The sequence below is a fragment of the Rutidosis leptorrhynchoides genome, chromosome 11, assembly GCF_046630445.1.
Source record: "Rutidosis leptorrhynchoides isolate AG116_Rl617_1_P2 chromosome 11, CSIRO_AGI_Rlap_v1, whole genome shotgun sequence".
NCBI lineage: Eukaryota > Viridiplantae > Streptophyta > Magnoliopsida > Asterales > Asteraceae > Rutidosis > Rutidosis leptorrhynchoides.
In genome coordinates, this window is record NC_092343.1 from 169688354 (window position 1) to 169705450 (window position 17097).

The window sequence follows — 17097 nt, forward strand, 5'->3', positions numbered from 1 at the left end:
AAAAGATGATAAAACTCGTCAGAAAACTGGCTATTTATAGGACCTGACCAGCAATCTCAAACCATGCGACTCGCATGGTTTTGTGCTTCTGGCCATGCGAGTCGCATGGCCACCCTGGATTCAGCCAACTACTTTTGTTTTCTTCTTGCCGACGTAATATAATAATAATAATATATATAATATATAATTATATATAATTATATATATATTATATTATATTCATGTGCATAGTAGACTAGATATTTTTGGTCCGTTGCGTCGGGCGTTTCTTCTTGGCTCAGGTCCCGGTTCCGGATTTTCGGACGTCCTCGCGTATTATTTTAAATCGCGTACTTTGCGTCTTGTAACTTGTACTCTTGTCATTTTGAGACGTTCCTCATCAATATTTTGAACCTTTTTGATTGTCTTTTGTTCTTTTGAGCTTTTTGGTCGTTTGCGTCTTCAAATCGTCGAATCTGTCTTTTGTCTTCACCTTTTATTATTTAAACGAATATTACTTGTAAATAGAACAATTGCAACTAAAAGCTTGTCTTTCTTGAGGAATAATGCTATGAAATATATGTTCGTTTTTAGCATTATCAGTGGTAATGGTACTGTTGGCATTGATGATGGTGGTACTGGTTATGCTGCTGATGCTGCTGCTGGTGTTTGTAATCTCTGCACCATATTCTCCAAAGCCACTACCCGAGCGCGAAGCTCGTTGACTTCTTCTATTACACCGGGGTGATTGTCGGTTCGGATGAGCGGATAAATAAAATCTAAAATTTGATGAAATATATAATCGTGACGAGATACGCTGGAAATGAGCGAGAAAATGGTGTTTCGGACAGGTTCGCCGGTAAGTGCTTCAGGTTCTTCGTCAAGAGGGCAATGTGGTGGATGGAAGGGATCACCTTCTTCTTGTCTCCAATGATTGAGGAGGCTACGAACCCATCCCCAATTCATCCAGAATAGGTGATGACTGATTGGTTGATCTATTCCGGTCACACTGCTTTCGGAGCTTGAATGGGATTCCATTTCAGAATCTGAGTGACTTGAACTGATGACGAATTCCATTTCGTACGATTAGATAAAGGATTTTTTTTTTTCGATATGAAATGATTTTGGCTAACGGATGGTATTCTAATTACATAGAATATATATATATATATATATATATATATATATATATATATATATATATATATATATATATATATATATATATATATATATAGATCAAAAGATTTCGTAGATTACGGAGGACTTTGCGGGATATGTCAGGCAAAGTTTAAAGTAACAGATACGATAAGATATGATTTAGCAGATATGCTAAGATATGAATTTTTGTCTATACACTATTCATGCAATCAATGCAGCAAGACGTGTCTTAGACTAAAAATGATAAGCAGGTAATTTTCTGAGGATGATAAGTAGTTAATTTTCGACACAAAATGATAAGCAAAACTTTTGACATGCAGACACGGTCGAAGTCCAGACTCACTAATGCATCCTATCGACTTATCAGTTAGACACACTAATGCAGACCTGGTTCGCTAAGACCACCGCTCTGATACCAACTGAAAGGACCCGTTCATATACATTATAAACGATTCATAATAGTTGATTACATTGCGAGGTATTTGACTTCTATATGATACATTTTACAAACATTGCATTCGTTTTTAAAAGACAAACTTTCTTTACATCAAAAATTGACAGGCATGCATACCATTTCATAATATCCACTATACAACTATAAATTGATTTAATAATAATCTTTGATGAACTCAATAACTCGAATGCAACGTTCTTCGAAATATGCTATGAAAGACTCTAAGTAATATCTTTAAAATGAGCAAATGCACTGCGGAAGATTTCTTTAACACCTGAGAATAAACATGCTTTAAAGTGTCAACCAAAAGGTTGGTGAGTTCATTAGTTTATCATAATCATTTATTTCCATCATTTTAATAGACCACAAGAATTTCATTTCCAGTTCTCATAAATATACGTCCCATGCATAGAGACAAAAATAATCATTCATATGGTGAACACCTGGTAACCTACATTAACTAGATACATATAAGAATATCCCCTATCATTCCGGGATCCTCCTTCGGATATGATATAAATTTCGAAGTACTAAAGCATCCGGTACTTTGGATGGGGTTTGTTAGGCCCAATAGATCTATCTTTAGGATTCGCGTCAATTAGGGTGTATGTTCCCTAATTCTTAGATTACCAGACTTTAATAAAGAGGGGTATATTCGATTTCGATAATTCAACCATAGAATGTAGTTTCAATTACTTGTGTCTATTTCATCAAACATTTATAAAAGCGCATGTATTCTCAGTCCCAAAAATATAAAGGGTAAAAAGGTAAATGAAACTCACCATACTGTATTTCGTAGTAAAAATACATATAACGTCATTGAACAAGTGCAAGGTTGGCCTCGGATTCACGAACCTAAATTAATTATATATATTTATGTGTTGGTCAATATTTGTCTAACAAATTAGGTCAAGTCATAGTGTACCACAATCCTAATGCTCGAGACTAATATACAAAAGTCAACAAAAGTAAATTTGACTCGAAATAATTTCCAAAAATCTATACATGATTAATATATAGTTTAAATATCGTCGTTTTATATTTTTAAATATTTTTAAAAGATTTATTAGAGTAAATAATATAATTTATTTATTAATAAATAAAATTTTATATTAAATTTATATAATAAAATATACTTTTATATATATTAAGTAATAAAATTTATAGGGTTCATTTAATATCATAAAGATAATATGATAGGTATTATTAAAGTAAGTTATTACACGTAGTAAAATATGTTTGTATCACATATTTATTTGATAAAATAATATCTATAATGATAGTAAGTAAAAGTTGTATTATTTTGTAATAATAATTATTATTATAAAAATATCATATTTATAATTACTAAGATGACATTATGCTAAAACGATAATTCTAATTATGATAACTTTAATATTTACGATAATTTTTAATATTATCTTTAAAATAATAATTCTATTTAAAATAATAATAATAATGATATTTTATAGTAACAATGACATTTCTATTAAAATGATAATTTTTGTTAAAATGATAGTTTTAATACTAACGATACTTTTAATAATAATAGTAATGATAAAAATAATAAGAACGATAATTTTATCTAAATCAATATCTTATAATATTTTAATTTCATCATGATACTCTTACTCGTTATTTCCTAATCGTTTCGTTTAATAGCTTTTAATCGTCTTTTATATCGTGTTCATAATAATGATAATAATAGTAATCAAAATAATTAGGTGTTACAAATATTTATTTTAATTACACTAATATTAATAATGATAGTTACTATAACATTATTAATGATAATACTAATAATTATCTTAATGATAATATAGTAATAATAATAATAACAATAACAATAACCATTTTTAAATAATGATATATATATTAATAATGATAATAATAATAATAATACTAATAATAATAATAATAATAATAATAATAATAATAATAATAATAATAATAATAATAATAATAATAATAATAATAATAATAATAATAATAATAATAATTGGATAACAATAATAATAATACTAATTATAACTTTAACGATAATAACGATAGTAATAATAAAAAAAATTAACAATTTTTAATGATAAATCCCTTTTATTGATAAAGATAATAATAATCATAATAATAAGATAAAACTAGAACGACGATAATAATAATCATTTTTAATAAAAATATCGAAAATTCAATTGATTATAAATTCTAATCCGTTCATCGAAACCATTCGATATCTAAAGGAAAAGTTCTTAATTTTTCGCTAGCTTTCCAAGGACATGCATATCTTATACCTTATATCAACCGCAAGTGTAACTAATTCATGATTCAACCTAATCTGTCTAAGGGCAATATCAAAAGTACAAGCATGCATAATCCTAAATACTCGAGCACTAGTCAGGGATACACTATTAGTATGTAAAAGTTAAATTATGAGTACTCACGTATCAATATTGAGATTCAATATTGCAGGAATGGTACGTAGACGCAACGGAAATGATAAACACTATATTGACCTCACGAGCATACCCATGAACCATACTCAATCACCTCCATAGCTATAACCCATAATTTCCTTAATCTTATCCTACTCGAAAAACAATTTCGAAACCACTCGGACAGCACTCCGTCGTAATATTTTATGTATACTAATAATATCTTGAAATAATACGAAGTAAATATATATATATGTAAATCGATTGAGAGAGTTTAGAGAAAAATATTTTCAAGTTTCTATGAAATAATGAAACCTATTGAATTCTATTTATAATACATTTTTGAATTATTAAAGTGAATTATTAAAGTATGAATTATTAAAGTGAATTATTAAAGTATGAATTATTAAAGTGAATTATTAAAGTTAAAGTAAAGTAAAAATAAAGTAAAGGTAAAGTTTAAGTATAGTAAAAGTATAAAACTATGTACGTATAATACGCGTATAAATATATATAAAATTAATTTAAATCGTTATATATATTTAATAAAATAAAATATAAATATCGTTATCTTTATCATACTAGTTAAGTAATGAGTTGTCAAAAGTTGTTCTAGATATTTATAAAAGTTATATACGTTTTAATAATAAAGTTCTTTTTAAACTGAAAACATTTTTGTACGTTTGAAACTAAATAGATCAATCGAGTCTTTATGAGATTCAATCTTCCACTATCCTTTGTCTAGTTCTCAGTGACTGACAATTTGTTCTTATTTATAAATCACTTTACCATTTTCCGAATATTGTTAAAATGGAAAGATTTCTCAAATCAACGTGGGCCTTTCAACAGAGACTTGTAATCATAATTCAATATATATGATAATTCAATCATTTGATCTTATCTTCTAATTCCATTGATAAATATTTTGAAACAGATACAATCATATAAAGTATTTAATCTAATATTTTGTTTACGTTTCAATTTATAATATATATACACATATACATATATAATCATATTCGTTTAATGGTTCGTGAATCGTTGGAACTTGGTCGAGTTTGAATGAATGTATGAACATAGTTTAAAATTCTTGAAATTTAACTTAACAAATATTGCTTATCGTGTCGGAAACATATAAAGATTAAAGTTTAAATTTGGTTGGAAATTTCCGGGTTGTCACACGTATGGTGTTAATGTTTGAGGTACTGAGTGTGATGTTGAGGCGTGGAATGCAGATGTTGTTGGTGAAGCTGATGCTGTTGGTGGTGATGCTGATGGTATTGGTGGTATTGGTTATGCTGCTGGTGCTCATAGGTTTTGCACCATATTTTCCAAAGCCACTACTCGAGCGCGAAGCTCATTGACTTCTTCTATTATTCCGGGATGATTGGCGGTTCGGATAAGGGGATGAATAAGATCTGAAATTCTAGATATTATATATTCGTGACGGGATATCCTGGAAATGAGGGTGAAAATAGTGTTCCGAACGGGTTCACCGGTAAGTGCTTCAGGTTCTTCGCCAATAGGGCAATGTGGTGGATGAAAAGGATCACTTTCTTCAAATCTCCATTGATTAAGTAGACTACGAACCCACCCCCAATTCATCCAGAAAAGGTGATGACTAATTGGTTGGTTCATTCCGGTTACGCTGCCATTAAAGCTTGAGGAGTTCGAGGAATCAAGTGAGAAATTCATATTATCTGATCGGAATAAGCGTTTTTGTTATAAGATGAGTGTTGAATATTGAATGATATATTTGTCTTCTTGATATACGTATATATAGCAAAAAGATTTTCGTAATTTACGGAGGAAATTTAGGAAAAGTGTTTGACAAAGTTTATTAAGATAGATATGATAAGATATAATAAGATATGATGTGTCTATAATCCAATAATAGCAGTATGACGTGTCGAGATCATAAAATGATAAGTATGTAATCTGATAATCTTTTGATTAAAGACTTTCAATTCGTAATGGCCTATTCAGGTCTAGGAGCTTGAGCTATAGGATCCTTTAAATCGGTAATCCAAACCCTTCCATTCTAGAGTTTCGTAGACGCCATCCGTCAAGAAAATTTAATAACGAGAAATAAAAGGTATTAAAGTAATGAATATGAGTAGTGATGACATTATAATGTCTTTGAGATTCTCGATAACTCAATGACATTTTTCGGTTCGCAAACTGATGCATAAAGGCATAAAGCATATAGGTACATGATATAACAGGGAGTTATATACGTTTGAGTATGAATAGTAACAAATATAGGAGTTTCAAAAATTCATGGATAATATTTCATGTAATACATATGTAATACACAAAACTATGATAGATGACATAGGAATGTCGAGAACGGTGTCGCATTTAAATGTGGTGGCGGAATTGAATAGTACTTAGGAAAGTGAGCAGAGTTCTTAGGTTGGCTTGGCATTCTAAGATAAGTAAAGTTTCTAAAGTATAGTGTAGCATTTAACAGTTAAAGGCAACAATTAAAGGCACTATAGTCAAGGAAAGTTGTAGTCCTACATTGCTATGGTACCTAATTGTATAAGGCACACATAAAATGCAATCCTGGTTCTCTACAACAATTCTGCTCTGATACCAATTTGTCACACCCTCAAATAGGGCCTGGGGTATTTGTGACTAATTATATCAAATCACAGTTGTATAAATGAAAACGACTCTATATGAGACGTTTTATTGAGTTTTGCAGCGGAAGATAAATAGATTACATTGTATTTAATAAACAACGCATTAAATGTCTTTAATTGATATGATATGTAATGAAGACTCCAAGCATAGCAAGCAATCATCATCAAATTAGCAAATGCAAGTCCTTCAAATTATTCATGAATGACTCGTTGAAATGTTGCTTTCAATTAGCAAATACACAGCGGAAGCATAATATATAATTACCTGAGAATAAACATGCTAAAGAGTGTCAACCAAAAGGTTGGTGAGTTCATAGGTTTATCATAAATAATGATTTCAATAATAGTGTTAGAGCACAAGATTTAGCTTAGAGTTGACTGATATAGAAATATCAATCTAAAAGTAATGCTGTAGTTTGTAATATCGTGACTAAACAAAAGTTACCCAGTGACACTTGTTATTCATGTCGTTGAATCATTATTATGTAGTCAAAGACCAACGGTCAATTGACTAGAGACGTCACTCTCAGTAGCGCTACTCACAATAACTAAGCTTGCATCTTATACCTCAGCAATTAACGATATTACGGCAGGGATTTAGCATGACAAAGCATGTATATAGCATAAAAGTTTGAGTACTTGTGTCTAAACGTAAAACAGTTATAAAAGTTGCGCATGTATTCTCAGCCCAAAAATATAGATAAAAAGGGAGCAAATGAAACTCACGCATATAAATATTGTAAAATAGTTAATAAAGCATTTGCATGTATTCTCAGCCCAAAAACGTAAAGAGTAAAAAGGGCAAATGAAACTCACGATACGATACGATAGTTTGTAGTAAATATGCATAGGATGACACTGAACAAGTGCAGAGTTGTGTTGACCTCGGATTCACGAACCTATATCAAGTATATATATTAACACATATACATGTAATCGAATAAGTTTATATATTATTTCATTTGTTATATATTTCTATATATATATATATATACACTTATATTTATATATTCTATGTATAAGTATTTGTTTGATAAAATGACTTTGATAATGATAATGAATAAAGAGTTGTATTATTTTGTAATAACAATAATAATACTAGTAGTAAAATTGATAATAATCATAATAAGGTTTTAAAAATAATAATAATAATATAGTTTTGATGATAGCAAAAATGTTAACTTTTGTAAAAATGATAATAACGATAATAATTTTAATAATAACAATACTAATAATAATAATTATACTTATGTTAAAAATGATAATAATAGTATTATTAATTATTAAATGATACTAATACTAATATTAATAAATTTTGTTATTTTCATAATAATAATAATCATAATCATAATCTTAATAATGATAATAATATTTAAAATGATAAAATTAGTAATAATACAATAATAATACTACTAATAATAATAATATTTGATAATACTAATAATTTTTAAATGATAATACTTGTAATAATAATGATAGTAACAATAATAATACTAATAATAATAGTAATAATAATGATAATAATAACAATAATAATAATAATTGAAAACTACCTTAGAAAGCCCTTTTTTAAAAAAAAAACCACGAACCAAGATTGATCCCGAGACCTCACGCACACACACAAACACCCTTAACCATCTCTCCATCCTTTCTTTTCTGATTTAAACATAATCCATTTAATTATAACCCGTATTTCTACTTCATCTTCTTCACAAAACAACTAGTTGATAGTTTTTTTTTTTTTTTTTTGAATTCTTATTCTTAATGAAACTATAATTTGTTTGTTTTTAAAAAAGTATAAATGAAACAGAAATCATTTAGTTTGAGAGGATTAACAACAAAAAAAGAAGAAGAAAAAATAAAAATAAAAATGTTGCTGCTGAAGCTCGCAACTTAAAAAAAAAAAGAATTAGATTTTCGATTTTGATCACGTATTAGACTATGATTATAACATGAAATAGTTTAGAAAACATTCATGGAAACATTCCAAATCATCAATTTAACTTGAATCGAAACAGATAACACGAATTCGATTGATGAACAAAGTTTGACTTTTAAAAACCAAAAGTTTGACTTTAAAATTTGGATTCGTTATGAGGAATTGGAACTTGGGATTTTACAGGAAGTTTGAATAGACGAATCCTAACACAACTACATTTCTAGATTTTGAAAAACAGTATAAAATCGAGCCTTTGCAATTTGAGTTCAAGTACAGAGGTATACGAGAAAAAAAATTATTTCTGTTAAATTTCAGTACACAAGGTGTAATTGATAATGGAGATGAATAATTGGGTGATTGTGTGAATAACAGATAAAGATCGTTTGATTTATAGAATTGAAAAGGGATCACATATACATTAGTCAATTAAGAACAGAAAAAAAACAAAAAAAAAACGTGAATCATATTATATATAAAAAAAAATAAAGCAGTTGGTGTACACTTCTTTTGACTTTTATTTTTTTTTTAAATTTTAACTAATATTTAATATATATATATATATATTAATAATTAAATATAAATATATTTATAAATAATAATACTTTTAATAAAGTACTAATAATAATTATAGTACTCTTTATTTGACTTTTTATTTTATATTTATTTTTAATTGATATAAATAATTAATAATCATATTAATAATACTAATTAATAATAATTATATTAATAATAATAATATTATTAATGATAAATAAGAATAAAAATAATAATATTAATATATCAAAGTAATGCGTAATTATTTACAAATAATTGTTCGTGAGTCGTCGGAACTAGTCAAAGTTAGGTTTAAATTTAGCCGAAAATTTCTTGGTTGTTATAAATATAAAGATCCCTCACCGAGTCACTGCACACTTTAGATATAATGAATGCCTTTAGTTAGGAGTCACTCATGATAGATCTAAAAAAATAACATAGCCTTCATATGGTCCCTTTCCAGTACCCTATCTTGAGCAGGAAAGCGTTCAGTAGGAAAATACTTGAAGAAATGGGATTCGAACCCATGCATGATGCAATCTTCTTATATGTCGATTTAGCAAACCAATGCCTTAAGCCTTGTGATATCCCCCATGATCATATCAGATAGCCCTTCGGGCAACCAACCCACTTCGCTCTATCATTTCTTCTTTCTTTCCTAACATACTTAAAAACTATTTAGGAAGGGCTACTGTTATATACGTAATAAATAAACGATGACGAAACATTCACCAAATCCTATGTTTTAATAAAACGTAATGATTAAGCGTATGAAAGTTCTAAAATTCAATGATATAATGTATCGATTTAACTTAACAATTGATATGTGATATCATGTATAATTTGAATGACAATAATATTTTTGCTAAACATTTGGAACGGATACTCCCGATCACTATTGTAAAACTTACTCCTCGATTAATCATTTTAAGAGAAATTCATTCCGATTTTTTAAAATTCATTTAATTAATTGGTCAACGTTAATTGATGGTTCAAAATCAAATCTAGTAATCAAAGTCAGTCAAAGTCAAAATTGATCAACATTTTAACATGAATTTAAATTAGAACTTTAGAGTGTTTGAATAAATGAATAACTTAAACAATTATGTTAAATATTATGTTTAAGTTTATGATTTTATTCTGTACTTACACATATAATTTTTGGAATTTAATATTTACATATATAAAATACAAACCGATTAATCCTTCATTAATTTCTGAATTACTGATTACCCATTTCAAAGTTTTGACCGATTAATCTCCCAATAACTATTTTTATAACCTTACTCCGAATATTGTGAAATTACCGTAATTACTTTTTAATGAATTAATAAAAATATATAGGTATTTGATAAATGTGTATAATATAATTTAAGGATCCTAAGAACATATAATTGAGTTTATGAATAATTAAGAAAGAGTTTCAACCTTGTATAGTTTGTATAATTTAGCACACATTCTTTAATATCATTCAACATCCACTACAATTGTTCATGCATGTCGATCTTTTAATTAGTGACGATTTATTATTTGATTACTAATAATGTTATTTAGTTAGTTATCATTAAAAAGTAGTCTATAAATTTTGATCATTATACGATATAAACGATATAAGTGACCAAACTATTGGTCACTATAGTGATCCGTTTTGGTCTCTCATAATGTTTTATGATGGATCTATAGTGCGAGAAGTGACCAACCTATTTTTGTCAATAACATGACTTAGTTACCAATTTACTGTTATTAGTGACGAATAGCTCTTGTCACTAAAGCCTTTTTTCTTATAGTGATCTTTGTAATTAGGAAGTTACAAACAAACACAATGAATCAAAAATGTTTCAATATTCAGTACTGGATCATTCCATTCAGCTGTAATCAATCGCAACCTCAATATCATTCCATCAAAGTGCTTTCGCTCTTGGTGTTCTTTCCTATCTCAACGCATTCTAGTGTTCTACCAAAAGCTCATTCTGCCCCTAGCGTATTCGAGCTTGGTAGTGTCAAACTATCTGTACAAAGCAAGTTAATTAGTCCAACAGGGATAGTCGTGAACATTAAAGATATTGATCGTGAAGTACGGACTTTAAATTGGAAATTCGTAAAAGATATAAGGTACGGTTTCTCTTGTAAAGAAGTTCACCTTAATGCCTTATAAATAATTAAAGAACATTAATTTTATCATCTCTTTGAACTCTAATTATATATTATATATTCGTGTAAGTTTACTATTGTTTTTGTTATGCGTCACGCTAGTTGGACGAAAGAGAGAGAGAGAGAGCTCTCTATTAATTACAGTATTTATTGCTTTTGCTTTAGAAAACGAACCTGAAGTTTAAAAGTAAATTCAAATGAAGCTTAATTAGGAATAATATCCCGAAAATTAAATACACATGCAAAGAACATGTGATCAATAATAACATGATTGGGGTTAAGAATGACAGCTAATTAGTGGTTGGAGCTGTTCACATGTATCAAGTATTAGTTGTATGTAACTTATTTCCAAGGCCACAAAGCCATCCATGCAAAAACAAAAACTCACGTGAAATATTTTTACTCTTTTGGTTTTCTTGTTTGTAAGTTTGTAACCTTCTCATCACATTTTTCTATAATTTCCATAATTCAAGTCCTATCAAATGTTGCCTCTACAGCACAACCCTTTAATTTTACATGTACGTACAACTCTTGTTTACAAATTACATGTAAGATATACAATCATGGTTGCAAACGTTGTCCTTTGAGTCCATTACAGCGACCGTCATGGCGTTTTAGTGGCTACCCTATCTCGAGCCCGTCTCGAAAGTGAGTCAACGGTCAAAAGTCAGGTCAAATGCGGGAAAAGTCGAGTCAACGCCGTTCAAAAGTCAAAAATTCGATTAAATTCAGTCAAACATAAGTTAAATCAATTGATTTTAATGTAGTTTAGTGTTACTTTGTTGTACTATATTAGTTGTAATACCAATTATAGGTACAAACTATTCAACAAATATATATATATATATAGGGGTATGATCAATGGAGAAGTAATCAATTGGGGAGAAACGGGGGGAAGTTGGTGAAGTAAATTTTTTTTAAAATTTTTTTGGTTTTTTCGAATTTTTACAGGCATCAAAATCACATGAAAATATGAACATTTAAAAAAGATACTTCATGATAAATGTTATTATTTAGGAGGAAAAACGATCGACAAAAATAACATTCAGGATAATATTGATCTTGAAGAATATTAATCTTCGAACGTTTTTTTTTTCCATGTTTTGTGAAGTACTTTTTGTCAAAATTTAGCCCCGATTTAGAGTTTAGGGTTTAGGTTTTAGGTTTTAGGATTTAGGGTTGAGTGTTTTGGTTTTAGTCCCTAAACCCAAAACCTTAAACCCTAAACTCTAAACTCTAAACTGTTCGTGTTAAAAACTCAATCGAAATCCTAAATCTAAACCCGAAACCCTAAATTTCTAAACCATAATTTCTAAACCCTCAAAATACGCTCGAAAAACACGATAATTGTTATATATTATTTCTTCGAGCGTTTTTCCGCCAAAATAAAAACATTTATTACAAAGTGTCTTTTTTAAATGTTCATATTTTCATCCAATCTATAATGTTCGTGAACAAAGTTTTTTCAAAAAAAGAAAAAAAAAATTTACTTCCCCCCGTTTCCCCCCAATTGTTTATTTCCCCATTGATCATATATATATATATATATATATATATATATATATATATATATATATATATATATATATATATATATATATATATATATATATATATATATATATATTATATTTAAAATTTAACGTCAGTCAACATTAAAGTTGGTTGATTTTTAAAAAACTCCGGGGTGTGTGTCTTGTGTTAAAAGTCTTTATATAACAACCCTCATTTTTCCAATATGAGTTTGCCAGATTTCCCTTAGGGTTTCATTATCTTATTGAGTATACTATCATTAGGGTTGTTATCTGTTCATAATTAATGATCTTAAATAATACTTGAATTTATTTATTAATCTTAAACCCTAACCCTAATATTTAATTAATAATATAAACCCTATTATTATAAACCCTATGTAAGACCCCAATTTTTATGGCACACAGAGTTTTAAATGATGTACGTATAGTGGATGAAGCTTAGTGTAAAAGTTAAAAGGTCAGAATCTGCCCAGACATGGGTGCGCGCCGCGCACATGCCCAGTGACAGAATTCTGCCTTTTTCTATTTTAAGTTTAATGAAGGGCTTTTTGGTCTTTTCACTTGAGGCTGGATCTCAGGACTTATCAGCTGGTTTAGATCCACTTTTGGATCATTTTCGCATCCATTCATCACTCTCAACTATTCTAGAGAGAGGGGGAGAATTCTAGAGAGAGATTTGGGGTTTTGGAGAAGAAGAAGCTTGGTTTGATCAAAAGCTCAAGTGTTTAAGTTGTTAACCTCGTTCCTAGCTACGTTTTGGTTGTTGTGGTAAGTTTTAACTCCGAATTTCATTGTTGATTTTGATATTCAAAGTTAGGGTTTGAACTAGATTTGTAGAGAAACCCATTTAAACTCTTGAAGTGAGTTTGTTGATGCTAGTAATCGGGTTTATTATTATTGATGGTGGATTTTGGGTTGGTGAATAAATTGGTTATGATTAGGACTTGTAATTGGGTTTAATCACTAGGTTTAGTGATTATGAAAGTATTGGAACCCTTTTTGTGTGTTTGAAAGACTAATTTTGGAATTGAGTCAAAATTAGGGTTTTTGGGTGATTTTGAGATTGATAAGTGTTTAACACTTAAGATTGGGTTCATTGGCATATTAGAACCATGTTCACTTGTGATTAGTGATTATTGGTTAGTTTGGACGCGTTTTGGGTTTAAGAGTGCAATTGGTCGAATTTGCACTAAGTGTCGAATTAAGTTGGTTGTAAATCCACTCTAAGTGTGTTGTTGTAATTGTGATAAAGGAATAGGTACTTTCCATTGACGAGTTGCGGATTACTTGGAAGCATTCATCAAGACGACAAGGTGAGTGTTAATATCCTATGTGCATATGTATGTGTAGGATGGGTACGGGTCGGGTGAAGTGGTTCTCGGTTATAGAGCTCACTTCACATATAGGTGGATTTTTATGGACTTGTAATAGGTCCAATTGGCACGGTTGTGCGTTTTGGTTGACCACCGTTGGCGAGTTGCACACTTGTGTGTACGATATCACATGGATTGTGATTTGGAGTTATAACCCCGACGGCGTGGGTTATGGTGTGGGAAATGAATATCGGTTTGCTCGTATGCATAATATTTTGGGTAGTGAATCTCGGGTAGTGCGGATTCATGATGACTCGGGTTGTTCGGTCATCTTGTTGATGAGGTAGTGAATCTCGGGTTGTGCGAATTCACTAAGGCTCGGGTTGTTTGGCCAACCGCGGTTGTTGAATTGGTGAAGAAGTGAATATCGGGTTGTGCGAATTCACTAAGGCTCGGGTTGTTCGGCCAATCTTCGTTGTGGTATTTTGTTTTCGGTATTAGGTTAAGGGGTTAACCTTGGGCGTTTATATATAAATTGTTATATATATTGATGTATTGTTGTGATGTAGCTAACCCTCCTGGTGTAGCTATTTGGCATTGTTCACATCGTCGTTGGTGAACTTATGTTTGTTGATGTATTTTTAGCTTATTGCTTAGTGATCGTACGGTATGCTTAGATTAGCTTGCCTGTATGCTTGGATGCTCCGGTATGCGGTATTTGATTATTTGTGTGGCGTGTCCATTTTATGCATATATATGTATGTAGTATATTTTCACTCACTAAGCGTTAGCTTACCCTCTCGTTGTTTATATTTTTATAGATTTGCATGGATGCGGTGGCTCGGGTAAGCGTGGGGACTAGTGGACTTGCGTAGTTGCTTAGAAGATCTTGCTTTTGGATTTGATTAGGATTGGGTAGCATATTCCCAATCGCCATGCTCGGTCTTTATTTTGTGTTAAAAATAATGCGGCTGAAAATTTGTATTTTGTACGAAAGTCGTAAAACGGCCGATGTGGGCCCGGTCTCGTAACACTCATTTTATTATTGGACCGTTTCAGTTTTAACTAATATAAAATGTTGTGAAAAGCGTTTGGTCTAAAAGTGTCGGGAAGCAAGAGATCTTTTTACGAAAATTGGAGAAAGTGGACAGCGGGCTGCCAGGCCCTGTGCGCGCCGTGCACAGGTGTGGGTGCGCGCCGCGCACCTCATCTGGTCAGCTCAGTTTTAATTTTTTTTTATGCTGCGTTTTTGATTGGTTAACGGGTTGGGTTGTTACACCCTAACTCTAATAATATAAACTATATGTAATAATATTAATTGTGACACTATATAAAAAAAATAAATGAGTAAATAAAATGTATTTAAAATAAAAGTAACTATTATGTATATGTGTATATATATAAAGAAACAAATTGGAACCTATTAAAAATAAATAAAATGTTAAGGGTTAAAATGAAAAATAATAATACTAGTTAAATAATAATAATAATAATAATAATAATAATAATAATAATAATAATAATAATAATAATAATAATAATAATAATAATAATAATAATAATGTTATTAATAATAAAAAAAAGGCTAGTTGATAAAAAAAGAAAAAAATATTTAAAAAGACAAATAAGAAAGTGTAATCCTAATCTACTTCCAATTTTAAACTCACTAATCCTAATCTAAATCTTATGAGAAATCCTAAGCTAACTACATGAAAGGACCCGTTCATATACATTATAAACGATTCACAATAGTTGATTTCATTGCGAGGTATTTGACCTCTAAATGATACATTTCACAAACATTGCATTCGCTTTTGAAAGACAAACTTTCATTACATCGAAAGTTGACAGCACGCATACCATTTCATAATATATCCAACTATAAATGACTTAATAATATTCTTGATGAACTCAACGAGTCGAATGCAACGTCTTTTGAAATATGCCACGAATGACTCCAAGTAATATCTCTAAAATGAGCAAATGCACAGCGAAAGATTTCTTTCGTACATGAGAATAAACATGCTTTCAAGTGTCAACCAAAAGGTTGGTGAGTTCATTAGTTTATCATAAACATTCATTTCCATCATTTTAATAGACCACAAGATTTCATATATTTAATTGTACACGTAACCCGAGTACAAAATAACACGCGTAACCCGTGAATTAAAAATCATTCATATGGTGAACGCTTGATAACCGACTTAACTTTAATGCATAGAATATCCCCAAACAGAACCTCTCGTCTGTACAATAATAATAATCTCGAAGTACTAAAGCATCCGTACCCCGGATGGGACTTGTCGAGGTCCATAGATCTATCTTTAGGATTCGCGTCAATTAGGGGCCACACCCGTTTCCTAATTATTAGGTTACCAAGCTAAAAAGGGGTAATATTCAATATTCATAATCCAACCATAGAATGTAGTTTTTAATCACTTGTGTCTATTTCGTAAAACATTAATAAAATCGGTGCATGTATTCTCAGTCCCAAAAATATATATAAAAAGGGAGTAATGAAACTCACAATACTATATTTTGTAGTAAAAATACATATAACGACATTGAACAACTGAACAATGCAGGGTTGGCCTCAGATTCACGAACCTATATCATTAGTATATTTATTAATATACATAGTTGTAATCGAACAAAAATATATATATATATATATATATATTTATTAGTTATATTCTTTTTTATATTAATAATATATATATGTTTCTTATATTCATTTTGTTATATAAAAATATTAATCTTGTTATGTTATATGTATTAAATAAATTTTTAATATATATATATATATATACATATATATATATATATATATATATATATATATATATATATATATATATATATATATATATATATATATATATATATATATATATATATATATATATATATATCATTTGTATATTAATAATAATAGTAGTCAAAATAATATTAATAGT

The 17097-nt window shown here is 29.4% G+C and overlaps 1 long non-coding RNA gene across 1 annotated transcript; it reads left to right on the top strand.

Moving 5' to 3' along the window:
• The first annotated feature begins 13484 nt into the window (after nt 1–13484).
• On the top strand, nt 13485–15086 carry LOC139876877 (uncharacterized). The gene is made up of 3 exons (XR_011768339.1): nt 13485–13595; nt 14080–14140; nt 14962–15086. It is a non-coding gene; the product is annotated as an uncharacterized lncRNA (long non-coding RNA).
• The last annotated feature ends 2011 nt before the right edge of the window (nt 15087–17097 follow it).